Source organism: Myxine glutinosa, chromosome 1, assembly GCF_964187855.1.
Source record: "Myxine glutinosa chromosome 1, kmMyxGlut1.1, whole genome shotgun sequence".
In the NCBI taxonomy this organism is placed as follows: Eukaryota; Metazoa; Chordata; class Myxini; order Myxiniformes; family Myxinidae; genus Myxine; species Myxine glutinosa.
Genome location: NC_136261.1, coordinates 58,446,045 through 58,458,868, shown reverse-complemented (window position 1 = coordinate 58,458,868; position 12,824 = coordinate 58,446,045). Strand labels below are relative to the sequence as shown.

General features: G+C 47.8%; 6 non-coding genes and 7 pseudogenes across 6 annotated transcripts; all 13 read right to left on the bottom strand.

Moving 5' to 3' along the window:
* Window positions 1-545: 545 nt before the first annotated feature.
* Window positions 546-664, bottom strand: LOC144890056 (5S ribosomal RNA). The gene has a single exon (XR_013622254.1). It is a non-coding gene; the product is annotated as a 5S ribosomal RNA (ribosomal RNA).
* Window positions 665-1,382: 718 nt separating this feature from the next.
* LOC144890315 (5S ribosomal RNA) lies at window positions 1,383-1,502 on the bottom strand (annotated as a pseudogene).
* A 727-nt stretch (window positions 1,503-2,229) lies between these two features.
* Window positions 2,230-2,348, bottom strand: LOC144890135 (5S ribosomal RNA; annotated as a pseudogene).
* Window positions 2,349-4,091: 1,743 nt separating this feature from the next.
* LOC144889938 (5S ribosomal RNA) lies at window positions 4,092-4,210 on the bottom strand. Its single transcript, XR_013622155.1, has one exon. It is a non-coding gene; the product is annotated as a 5S ribosomal RNA (ribosomal RNA).
* Window positions 4,211-4,928: 718 nt separating this feature from the next.
* Window positions 4,929-5,048, bottom strand: LOC144890094 (5S ribosomal RNA; annotated as a pseudogene).
* Window positions 5,049-5,777: 729 nt separating this feature from the next.
* LOC144890024 (5S ribosomal RNA) lies at window positions 5,778-5,896 on the bottom strand. Its single transcript, XR_013622218.1, has one exon. It is a non-coding gene; the product is annotated as a 5S ribosomal RNA (ribosomal RNA).
* Window positions 5,897-6,614: 718 nt separating this feature from the next.
* LOC144890201 (5S ribosomal RNA) lies at window positions 6,615-6,733 on the bottom strand (annotated as a pseudogene).
* A 729-nt stretch (window positions 6,734-7,462) lies between these two features.
* On the bottom strand, window positions 7,463-7,582 carry LOC144890129 (5S ribosomal RNA; annotated as a pseudogene).
* A 718-nt stretch (window positions 7,583-8,300) lies between these two features.
* On the bottom strand, window positions 8,301-8,434 carry LOC144890358 (5S ribosomal RNA; annotated as a pseudogene).
* A 727-nt stretch (window positions 8,435-9,161) lies between these two features.
* Window positions 9,162-9,280, bottom strand: LOC144890044 (5S ribosomal RNA). Its single transcript, XR_013622239.1, has one exon. It is a non-coding gene; the product is annotated as a 5S ribosomal RNA (ribosomal RNA).
* A 1,656-nt stretch (window positions 9,281-10,936) lies between these two features.
* LOC144890109 (5S ribosomal RNA) lies at window positions 10,937-11,055 on the bottom strand (annotated as a pseudogene).
* Window positions 11,056-11,773: 718 nt separating this feature from the next.
* Window positions 11,774-11,893, bottom strand: LOC144890034 (5S ribosomal RNA). The gene has a single exon (XR_013622229.1). It is a non-coding gene; the product is annotated as a 5S ribosomal RNA (ribosomal RNA).
* Window positions 11,894-12,623: 730 nt separating this feature from the next.
* LOC144890043 (5S ribosomal RNA) lies at window positions 12,624-12,742 on the bottom strand. Its single transcript, XR_013622238.1, has one exon. It is a non-coding gene; the product is annotated as a 5S ribosomal RNA (ribosomal RNA).
* Window positions 12,743-12,824: the final 82 nt, after the last annotated feature.

Below are 12,824 nucleotides of genomic sequence, written 5' to 3'. Positions count from 1 at the left end.
CAGCAGTATGGCATCTGTGACAAGGAAGAAATGTTTCCATTTTGGTGAAGATCCGGATTCGGATCCGGCTCCGAGAAATATTTTGACTGATTTTTCACCATTGGGAGATTGGTTCAAAAACGATACAGAGCAGGAAATCTCAAAAGGTTGTCGACGGATTTGGAGGAAACTTTGTGGACTGTTTGGGTGTCTTACAAGGATGATTCGATTCGATTTTGTTGAAGATCTGAATGTGGATTCGACATGAGAATTCTTTATTTTAGTAGTAGGAGTGGCAGTAGTCGTGGGAGTCGTCGTCGAGAAGGAGTGGCACTGGAAGGCCAGTCGAACTCACAGTGGCGGCACTGGTAGTCGTAGGCAAGTAGTAGTATACAAATACTGGTGGGGTGAGTACCCGTGGTAGTAAGTAGACGTGGTTAGCTGGTAGTAGCGGCAGTTGTAGTCGAAGACTAGCAGTGGCGCGGCAAAAACTAAATTTCCATCAAGCGCATCAGTCAGCGCAAATTGCAGACACTCGAAACAAGACCACACCCGACAGCAAAAAAAGCTTACAACACCCGGTGTTCCCAGGCAGTCTCCCATCCAGGTACTAACCGGGCCCGAACCTGCTTAGCTTTCGAGATCAGACGAGATCGGGCGTATTCAGGGTGGTATGATCGTAGGCAACAACAGATTCTCTTTGGATGTTCATAAAGGATCGATTTATGATGTTCCTCAAGTGAGAGCCTCGTTCCCTCCACCACCCAAGGTGCATGGAGGTGATGTTTTCACACCTGTCTGTCCGTTTTTGAACAAGACATCTCACAAAATTGCCGACGGATTCGGGCGAAATTTGGCAGCAATGTGGCATCTGTGTCAAGGAAGAAATGTTTCCATTTGGGTGAAGATCCGGATTCGGATCCGGCTCCGAGAAATATTTTGACTGATTCTTCACCATTGGGAGATTGGTTCAAAAACGACACACAGCAGGAAATCTCAAAAGGTTGTCGACGGATTTGGACGAAACTTGGTGGACTGTTTGGGGGTATTACACGGATGATTCGATTCGATATTGGTGAAGATCTAAATGTGGATTCGACATGAGAATTCTTTATTTTTGTAGTAGGAGCGGCAGTAGTCGTGGGAGTCGTCGTCGAGAAGGATTGGCACTGGAAGGCCAGTCGTACTCACAGTAACGGCACTGGTAGTCGTAGGCAAGCAGTAGTATACAAATACTGGTGGGGTGAGTACCCGTGGTAGTAAGTAGACGTGGTAGGCTGGTAGTAGCGGCAGTTGTCGTCGAAGACTAGCAGTGGCGCGGCAAAAAGTAAATTACCATCAAGCGCATCAGTCAGCGCAAATTGCAGACACTCAAAACAAGACCACACCCGACAGCAGAAAAAAGCCGACAACAACCGGTATTCCCAGGCAGTCGCCCATCCAGGTACGATCCGGGCCCGAACCTGGTTAGCTTCTCGAGATCAGACGAGATCGGGTGTATTCAGGGTGGTATGATCGTAGGCAACAACAGAGTCTCTTTGGATGTTTATAAAGGATCGATAATGTTTCTCAAGTGAGAGCCCCGTTCCCGCCGCCACCCAAGGTGCATGGAGGTGATGTTTTCACACCTGTCTGTCTGTTTGCTTGTCTGTCCGTTTTTGAACAAGATATCACAAAATTGCAGACGGATTCGGGCAAAATTTGGCAGCAGTGTGGCATCTGTGACAAGGAAGAAATGTTTCCATTTTGGTGAAGATCCGGATTCAGATCCGGCTCCGAGAAATATTTTGACTGATTCTTCACCATTGGGAGATTGGTTCAAAAACGATACACAGCAGGAAATCTCAAAAGGTTGTCGACGGATTTGGAAGAAACGAGGTGGACTGTTTGGGGGTATTACATGGATGATTCGATTCAATTTTGGTGAAGATCTGAATGTGGATTCGACATGAGAATACTTTATTTTAGTAGTAGGAGTGGCAGTAGTCGTGGGAGTCGTCGTCGAGAAGGAGTGGCACTGGAAGGCCAGTCGAACTCACAGTAGCGGCAATGGTAGTCGTAGGCAAGTAGTAGTATACAAATACTGGTGGGGTGAGTACCCGTGGTAGTAAGTAGACGTGGTTAGCTGGTAGTAGCGGCAGTTGTAGTCGAAGACTAGCAGTGGCGCGGCAAAAACTAAATTTCCATCAAGCGCATCAGTCAGCGCAAATTGCAGACACTCGAAACAAGACCACACCCGACAGCAAAAAAAGCTTACAACACCCGGTGTTCCCAGGCAGTCTCCCATCCAGGTACTAACCGGGCCCGAACCTGCTTCGCTTCCGAGATCAGCCGAGATCGGGCGTATTCAGGGTGGTATGATCGTAGGCAACAACAGATTCTCTTTGGATGTTCATAAAGGATCGATTTATAATGTTCCTCAAGTGAGAGCCTCGTTCCCTCCACCACCCAAGGTGCATGGAGGTGATGTTTTCACACCTGTCTGTCCGTTTTTGAACAAGACATCTCACAAAATTGCCGACGGATTCGGGCGAAATTTGGCAGCAATGTGGCATCTGTGTCAAGGAAGAAATGTTTCCATTTTGGTGAAGATCCGGATTCGGATCCGGCTCCGAGAAATATTTTGACTGATTCTTCACCATTGGGAGATTGGTTCAAAAACGACACACAGCAGGAAATCTCAAAAGGTTGTCGACGGATTTGGACGAAACTTGGTGGACTGTTTGGGGGTATTACACGGATGATTCGATTCGATATTGGTGAAGATCTAAATGTGGATTCGACATGAGAATTCTTTATTTTTGTAGTAGGAGCGGCAGTAGTCGTGGGAGTCGTCGTCGAGAAGGATTGGCACTGGAAGGCCAGTCGTACTCACAGTAACGGCACTGGTAGTCGTAGGCAAGCAGTAGTATACAAATACTGGTGGGGTGAGTACCCGTGGTAGTAAGTAGACGTGGTAGGCTGGTAGTAGCGGCAGTTGTCGTCGAAGACTAGCAGTGGCGCGGCAAAAAGTAAATTACCATCAAGCGCATCAGTCAGCGCAAATTGCAGACACTCAAAACAAGACCACACCCGACAGCAGAAAAAAGCCGACAACACCCGGTATTCCCAGGCAGTCGCCCATCCAGGTACGATCCGGGCCCGAACCTGCTTAGCTTCCGAGATCAGGCGAGATCGATCCGGGCCCGAACCTGCTTAGCTTCCGAGATCAAACGAGATCGATCCGGGCCCGAACCTGCTTAGCTTCCGAGATCAAACGAGATCGATCCGGGCCCGAACCTGCTTAGCTTCCGAGATCAAACGAGATCGATCCGGGCCCGAACCTGCTTAGCTTCCGAGATTAGACGAGATCGGGCGTATTCAGGGTGGTATGATCGTAGGCAACAACAGAGTCTCTTTGGATGTTTATAAAGGATCGATAATGTTTCTCAAGTGAGAGTCTCGTTCCCTCCGCCACCCAACGTGCATGGAGGTGATGTTTTCACACCTGTCTGTCTGTTTGCTTGTCTGTCCGTTTTTGAACAAGATATCTCACAAAATTGCAGACGGATTCGGGCAAAATTTTGCAGCAGTATGGCATCTGTGACAAGGAAGAAATGTTTCCATTTTGGTAAAGATCTGGATTCGGATCCGGCTCCGAGAAATATTTTGACTGATTCTTCACCATTGGGAGATTGGTTCAAAAACGATACACAGCAGGAAATCTCAAAAGGTTGTCGACGGATTTGGAGGAAACTTTGTGGACTGTTTGGGTGTCTTACAAGGATGATTCGATTCGATTTTGTTGAAGATCTGAATGTGGATTCGACATGAGAATTCTTTATTTTAGTAGTAGGAGTGGCAGTAGTCGTGGGAGTCGTCGTCGAGAAGGAGTGGCACTGGAAGGCCAGTCGAACTCACAGTAGCGGCACTGGTAGTCGTAGGCAAGTAGTAGTATACAAATACTGGTGGGGTGAGTACCCGTGGTAGTAAGTAGACGTGGTTAGCTGGTAGTAGCGGCAGTTGTAGTCGAAGACTAGCAGTGGCGCGGCAAAAACTAAATTTCCATCAAGCGCATCAGTCAGCGCAAATTGCAGACACTCGAAACAAGACCACACCCGACAGCAGAAAAAAGCCTACAACACCCGGTGTTCCCAGGCAGTCTCCCATCCAGGTACTAACCGGGCCCGAACCTGCTTAGCTTCCGAGATCAGACGAGATCGGGCGTATTCAGGGTGGTATGATCGTAGGCAACAACAGATTCTCTTTGGATGTTCATAAAGGATCGATTTATAATGTTTCTCAAGTGAGAGCCTCGTTCCCTCCACCACCCAAGGTGCATGGAGGTGATGTTTTCACACCTGTCTGTCCGTTTTTGAACAAGACATCTCACAAAATTGCCGACGGATTCGGGCGAAATTTGGCAGCAATGTGGCATCTGTGACAAGGAAGAAATGTTTCCATTTTGGTGAGGATCCGGATTCGGATCCGGCTCCGAGAAATATTTTGACTGATTCTTCACCATTGGGAGATTGGTTCAAAAACGACACACAGCAGGAAATCTCAAAAGGTTGTCGACGGATTTGGACGAAACTTGGTGGACTGTTTGGGGGTATTACACGGATGATTCGATTCGATTTTGGTGAATATCTAAATGTGGATTCGACATGAGAATTCTTTATTTTTGTAGTAGGAGCGGCAGTAGTCGTGGGAGTCGTCATCGAGAAGGATTGGCACTGGAAGGCCAGTCGTACTCACAGTAACGGCACTGGTAGTCGTAGGCAAGCAGTAGTATACAAATACTGGTGGGGTGAGTACCCGTGGTAGTAAGTAGACGTGGTAGGCTGGTAGTAGCGGCAGTTGTCGTCGAAGACTACCAGTGGCGCGGTAAAAAGTAAATTACCATCAAGCGCATCAGTCAGCGCAAATTGCAGACACTCAAAACAAGACCACACCCGACAGCAGAAAAAAGCCTACAACACCCGGTATTCCCAGGCAGTCGGCCCATCCAGGTACTATCCGGGCCCGAACCTGCTTAGCTTCCGAGATCAGACGAGATCGGGCGTATTCAGGGTGGTATGATCGTAGGCAAAAACAGAGTCTCTTTGGATGTTTATAAAGGATCGATAATGTTTCTCAAGTGAGAGTCTCGTTCCCTCCGCCCCCCAAGGTGCATGGAGGTGATGTTTTCACACCTGTCTGTCTGTTTGCTTGTCTGTCCGTTTTTGAACAAGATATCTCACAAAATTGCAGACGGATTCGGGCAAAATTTGGCAGCAGTATGGCATCTGTGACAAGGAAGAAATGTTTCCATTTTGGTGAAGATCCGGATTCGGATCCGGCTCCGAGAAATATTTTGACTGATTCTTCACCATTGGGAGATTGGTTCAAAAACGATACAGAGCAGGAAATCTCAAAAGGTTGTCGACGGATTTGGAGGAAACTTTGTGGACTGTTTGGGTGTCTTACAAGGATGATTCGATTCGATTTTGTTGAAGATCTGAATGTGGATTCGACATGAGAATTCTTTATTTTAGTAGTAGGAGTGGCAGTAGTCGTGGGAGTCGTCGTCGAGAAGGAGTGGCACTGGAAGGCCAGTCGAACTCACAGTGGCGGCACTGGTAGTCGTAGGCAAGTAGTAGTATACAAATACTGGTGGGGTGAGTACCCGTGGTAGTAAGTAGACGTGGTTAGCTGGTAGTAGCGGCAGTTGTAGTCGAAGACTAGCAGTGGCGCGGCAAAAACTAAATTTCCATCAAGCGCATCAGTCAGCGCAAATTGCAGACACTCGAAACAAGACCACACCCGACAGCAAAAAAAGCTTACAACACCCGGTGTTCCCAGGCAGTCTCCCATCCAGGTACTAACCGGGCCCGAACCTGCTTAGCTTCCGAGATCAGACGAGATCGGGCGTATTCAGGGTGGTATGATCGTAGGCAACAACAGATTCTCTTTGGATGTTCATAAAGGATCGATTTATAATGTTTCTCAAGTGAGAGCCTCGTTCCCTCCACCACCCAAGGTGCATGGAGGTGATGTTTTCACACCTGTCTGTCCGTTTTTGAACAAGACATCTCACAAAATTGCCGACGGATTCGGGCGAAATTTGGCAGCAATGTGGCATCTGTGTCAAGTAAGAAATGTTTCCATTTTGGTGAAGATCCGGATTCGGATCCGGCTCCGAGAAATATTTTGACTGATTCTTCACCATTGGGAGATTGGTTCAAAAACGACACACAGCAGGAAATCTCAAAAGGTTGTCGACGGATTTGGACGAAACTTGGTGGACTGTTTGGGGGTATTACACGGATGATTCGATTCGATTTTGGTGAATATCTAAATGTGGATTCGACATGAGAATTCTTTATTTTTGTAGTAGGAGCGGCAGTAGTCGTGGGAGTCGTCATCGAGAAGGATTGGCACTGGAAGGCCAGTCGTACTCACAGTAACGGCACTGGTAGTCGTAGGCAAGCAGTAGTATACAAATACTGGTGGGGTGAGTACCCGTGGTAGTAGGTAGACGTGGTAGGCTGGTAGTAGCGGCAGTTGTCGTCGAAGACTACCAGTGGCGCGGCAAAAAGTAAATTACCATCAAGCGCATCAGTCAGCGCAAATTGCAGACACTCAAAACAAGACCACACCCGACAGCAGAAAAAAGCCGACAACACCCGGTATTCCCAGGCAGTCGCCCATCCAGGTACGATCCGGGCCCGAACCTGCTTAGCTTCCGAGATTAGACGAGATCGGGCGCATTCAGGGTGGTATGATCGTAGACAACAACAGAGTCTCTTTGGATGTTTATAAAGGATCGATAATATTTCTCAAGTGAGAGTCTCGTTCCCTCCGCCCCCCAAGGTGCATGGAGGTGATGTTTTCACACCTGTCTGTCTGTTTGCTTGTCTGTCCGTTTTTGAACAAGATATCTCACAAAATTGCAGACGGATTCGGGCACAATTTTGCAGCAGTATGGCATCTGTGACAAGGAAGAAAGGTTTCCATTTTGGTGAAGATCCGGATTCGGATCCGGCTCCGAGAAATATTTTGACTGATTTTTCACCATTGGGAGATTGGTTCAAAAACGATACAGAGCAGGAAATCTCAAAAGGTTGTCGACGGATTTGGAGGAAACTTTGTGGACTGTTTGGGTGTCTTACAAGGATGATTCGATTCGATTTTGTTGAAGATCTGAATGTGGATTCGACATGAGAATTCTTTATTTTAGTAGTAGGAGTGGCAGTAGTCGTGGGAGTCGTCGTCGAGAAGGAGTGGCACTGGAAGGCCAGTCGAACTCACAGTGGCGGCACTGGTAGTCGTAGGCAAGTAGTAGTATACAAATACTGGTGGGGTGAGTACCCGTGGTAGTAAGTTGACGTGGTTAGCTGGTAGTAGCGGCAGTTGTAGTCGAAGACTAGCAGTGGCGCGGCAAAAACTAAATTTCCATCAAGCGCATCAGTCAGCGCAAATTGCAGACACGCGAAACAAGACCACACCCGACAGCAAAAAAAGCTTACAACACCCGGTGTTCCCAGGCAGTCTCCCATCCAGGTACTAACCGGGCCCGAACCTGCTTAGCTTCCGAGATCAGACGAGATCGAGGCGTATTCAGGGTGGTATGATCGTAGGCAACAACAGATTCTCTTTGGATGTTCATAAAGGATCGATTTATGATGTTCCTCAAGTGAGAGCCTCGTTCCCTCCACCACCCAAGGTGCATGGAGGTGATGTTTTCACACCTGTCTGTCCGTTTTTGAACAAGACATCTCACAAAATTGCCGACGGATTCGGGCGAAATTTGGCAGCAATGTGGCATCTGTGTCAAGGAAGAAATGTTTCCATTTTGGTGAAGATCCGGATTCGGATCCGGCTCCGAGAAATATTTTGACTGATTCTTCACCATTGGGAGATTGGTTCAAAAACGACACACAGCAGGAAATCTCAAAAGGTTGTCGACGGATTTGGACGAAACTTGGTGGACTGTTTGGGGGTATTACACGGATGATTCGATTCGATATTGGTGAAGATCTAAATGTGGATTCGACATGAGAATTCTTTATTTTTGTAGTAGGAGCGGCAGTAGTCGTGGGAGTCGTCGTCGAGAAGGATTGGCACTGGAAGGCCAGTCGTACTCACAGTAACGGCACTGGTAGTCGTAGGCAAGCAGTAGTATACAAATACTGGTGGGGTGAGTACCCGTGGTAGTAAGTAGACGTGGTAGGCTGGTAGTAGCGGCAGTTGTCGTCGAAGACTAGCAGTGGCGCGGCAAAAAGTAAATTACCATCAAGCGCATCAGTCAGCGCAAATTGCAGACACTCAAAACAAGACCACACCCGACAGCAGAAAAAAGCCGACAACACCCGGTATTCCCAGGCAGTCGCCCATCCAGGTACGATCATCCAGGTACGATCCGGGCCCGAACCTGGTTAGCTTCTCGAGATCAGACGAGATCGGGTGTATTCAGGGTGGTATGATCGTAGGCAACAACAGAGTCTCTTTGGATGTTTATAAAGGATCGATAATGTTTCTCAAGTGAGAGCCCCGTTCCCGCCGCCACCCAAGGTGCATGGAGGTGAAGTTTTCACACCTGTCTGTCTGTTTGCTTGTCTGTCCGTTTTTGAACAAGATATCACAAAATTGCAGACGGATTCGGGCAAAATTTGGCAGCAGTGTGGCATCTGTGACAAGGAAGAAATGTTTCCATTTTGGTGAAGATCCGGATTCAGATCCGGCTCCGAGAAATATTTTGACTGATTCTTCACCATTGGGAGATTGGTTCAAAAACGATACACAGCAGGAAATCTCAAAAGGTTGTCGACGGATTTGGAAGAAACGAGGTGGACTGTTTGGGGGTATTACATGGATGATTCGATTCGATTTTGGTGAAGATCTGAATGTGGATTCGACATGAGAATACTTTATTTTAGTAGTAGGAGTGGCAGTAGTCGTGGGAGTCGTCGTCGAGAAGGAGTGGCACTGGAAGGCCAGTCGAACTCACAGTAGCGGCAATGGTAGTCGTAGGCAAGTAGTAGTATACAAATACTGGTGGGGTGAGTACCCGTGGTAGTAAGTAGACGTGGTTAGCTGGTAGTAGCGGCAGTTGTAGTCGAAGACTAGCAGTGGCGCGGCAAAAACTAAATTTCCATCAAGCGCATCAGTCAGCGCAAATTGCAGACACTCGAAACAAGACCACACCCGACAGCAAAAAAAGCTTACAACACCCGGTGTTCCCAGGCAGTCTCCCATCCAGGTACTAACCGGGCCCGAACCTGCTTCGCTTCCGAGATCAGACGAGATCGGGCGTATTCAGGGTGGTATGATCGTAGGCAACAACAGATTCTCTTTGGATGTTCATAAAGGATCGATTTATAATGTTCCTCAAGTGAGAGCCTCGTTCCCTCCACCACCCAAGGTGCATGGAGGTGATGTTTTCACACCTGTCTGTCCGTTTTTGAACAAGACATCTCACAAAATTGCCGACGGATTCGGGCGAAATTTGGCAGCAATGTGGCATCTGTGTCAAGGAAGAAATGTTTCCATTTTGGTGAAGATCCGGATTCGGATCCGGCTCCGAGAAATATTTTGACTGATTCTTCACCATTGGGAGATTGGTTCAAAAACGACACACAGCAGGAAATCTCAAAAGGTTGTCGACGGATTTGGACGAAACTTGGTGGACTGTTTGGGGGTATTACACGGATGATTCGATTCGATATTGGTGAAGATCTAAATGTGGATTCGACATGAGAATTCTTTATTTTTGTAGTAGGAGCGGCAGTAGTCGTGGGAGTCGTCGTCGAGAAGGATTGGCACTGGAAGGCCAGTCGTACTCACAGTAACGGCACTGGTAGTCGTAGGCAAGCAGTAGTATACAAATACTGGTGGGGTGAGTACCCGTGGTAGTAAGTAGACGTGGTAGGCTGGTAGTAGCGGCAGTTGTCGTCGAAGACTAGCAGTGGCGCGGCAAAAAGTAAATTACCATCAAGCGCATCAGTCAGCGCAAATTGCAGACACTCAAAACAAGACCACACCCGACAGCAGAAAAAAGCCGACAACACCCGGTATTCCCAGGCAGTCGCCCATCCAGGTACGATCCGGGCCCGAACCTGCTTAGCTTCCGAGATCAGGCGAGATCGATCCGGGCCCGAACCTGCTTAGCTTCCGAGATCAAACGAGATCGATCCGGGCCCGAACCTGCTTAGCTTCCGAGATTAGAGCGAGATCGGGCGTATTCAGGGTGGTATGATCGTAGGCAACAACAGAGTCTCTTTGGATGTTTATAAAGGATCGATAATGTTTCTCAAGTGAGAGTCTCGTTCCCTCCGCCACCCAACGTGCATGGAGGTGATGTTTTCACACCTGTCTGTCTGTTTGCTTGTCTGTCCGTTTTTGAACAAGATATCTCACAAAATTGCAGACGGATTCGGGCAAAATTTTGCAGCAGTATGGCATCTGTGACAAGGAAGAAATGTTTCCATTTTGGTAAAGATCTGGATTCGGATCCGGCTCCGAGAAATATTTTGACTGATTCTTCACCATTGGGAGATTGGTTCAAAAACGATACACAGCAGGAAATCTCAAAAGGTTGTCGACGGATTTGGAGAAAACTTTGTGGACTGTTTGGGTGTCTTACAAGGATGATTCGATTCGATTTTGTTGAAGATCTGAATGTGGATTCGACATGAGAATTCTTTATTTTAGTAGTAGGAGTGGCAGTAGTCGTGGGAGTCGTCGTCGAGAAGGAGTGGCACTGGAAGGCCAGTCGAACTCACAGTAGCGGCACTGGTAGTCGTAGGCAAGTAGTAGTATACAAATACTGGTGGGGTGAGTACCCGTGGTAGTAAGTAGACGTGGTTAGCTGGTAGTAGCGGCAGTTGTAGTCGAAGACTAGCAGTGGCGCGGCAAAAACTAAATTTCCATCAAGCGCATCAGTCAGCGCAAATTGCAGACACTCGAAACAAGACCACACCCGACAGCAGAAAAAAGTCTACAACACCCGGTGTTCCCAGGCAGTTCTCCATCCAGGTACTAACCGGGCCCGAACCTGCTTAGCTTCCGAGATCAGACGAGATCGGGCGTATTCAGGGTGGTATGATCGTAGGCAACAACAGATTCTCTTTGGATGTTCATAAAGGATCGATTTATAATGTTTCTCAAGTGAGAGCCTCGTTCCCTCCACCACCCAAGGTGCATGGAGGTGATGTTTTCACACCTGTCTGTCCGTTTTTGAACAAGACATCTCACAAAATTGCCGACGGATTCGGGCGAAATTTGGCAGCAATGTGGCATCTGTGACAAGGAAGAAATGTTTCCATTTTGGTGAGGATCCGGATTCGGATCCGGCTCCGAGAAATATTTTGACTGATTCTTCACCATTGGGAGATTGGTTCAAAAACGACACACAGCAGGAAATCTCAAAAGGTTGTCGACGGATTTGGACGAAACTTGGTGGACTGTTTGGGGGTATTACACGGATGATTCGATTCGATTTTGGTGAATATCTAAATGTGGATTCGACATGAGAATTCTTTATTTTTGTAGTAGGAGCGGCAGTAGTCGTGGGAGTCGTCATCGAGAAGGATTGGCACTGGAAGGCCAGTCGTACTCACAGTAACGGCACTGGTAGTCGTAGGCAAGCAGTAGTATACAAATACTGGTGGGGTGAGTACCCGTGGTAGTAAGTAGACGTGGTAGGCTGGTAGTAGCGGCAGTTGTCGTCGAAGACTACCAGTGGCGCGGCAAAAAGTAAATTACCATCAAGCGCATCAGTCAGCGCAAATTGCAGACACTCAAAACAAGACCATACCCGACAGCAGAAAAAAGCCTACAACACCCGGTATTCCCAGGCAGTCGCCCATCCAGGTACTATCCGGGCCCGAACCTGCTTAGCTTCTCGAGATCAGACGAGATCGGGTGTATTCAGGGTGGTATGATCGTAGGCAACAACAGAGTCTCTTTGGATGTTTATAAAGGATCGATAATTATGTTTCTCAAGTGAGAGCCCCGTTCCCGCCGCCACCCAAGGTGCATGGAGGTGAAGTTTTCACACCTGTCTGTCTGTTTGCTTGTCTGTCCGTTTTTGAACAAGATATCACAAAATTGCAGACGGATTCGGGCAAAATTTGGCAGCAGTGTGGCATCTGTGACAAGGAAGAAATGTTTCCATTTTGGTGAAGATCGGGATTCAGATCCGGCTCCGAGAAATATTTTGACTGATTCTTCACCATTGGGAGATTGGTTCAAAAACGATACACAGCAGGAAATCTCAAAAGGTTGTCGACGGATTTGGAAGAAACGAGGTGGACTGTTTGGGGGTATTACATGGATGATTCGATTCGATTTTGGTGAAGATCTGAATGTGGATTCGACATGAGAATACTTTATTTTAGTAGTAGGAGTGGCAGTAGTCGTGGGAGTCGTCGTCGAGAAGGAGTGGCACTGGAAGGCCAGTCGAACTCACAGTAGCGGCAATGGTAGTCGTAGGCAAGTAGTAGTATACAAATACTGGTGGGGTGAGTACCCGTGGTAGTAAGTAGACGTGGTTAGCTGGTAGTAGCGGCAGTTGTAGTCGAAGACTAGCAGTGGCGCGGCAAAAACTAAATTTCCATCAAGCGCATCAGTCAGCGCAAATTGCAGACACTCGAAACAAGACCACACCCGACAGCAAAAAAAGCTTACAACACCCGGTGTTCCCAGGCAGTCTCCCATCCAGGTACTAACCGGGCCCGAACCTGCTTCGCTTCCGAGATCAGACGAGATCGGGCGTATTCAGGGTGGTATGATCGTAGGCAACAACAGATTCTCTTTGGATGTTCATAAAGGATCGATTTATAATGTTCCTCAAGTGAGAGCCTCGTTCCCTCCACCACCCA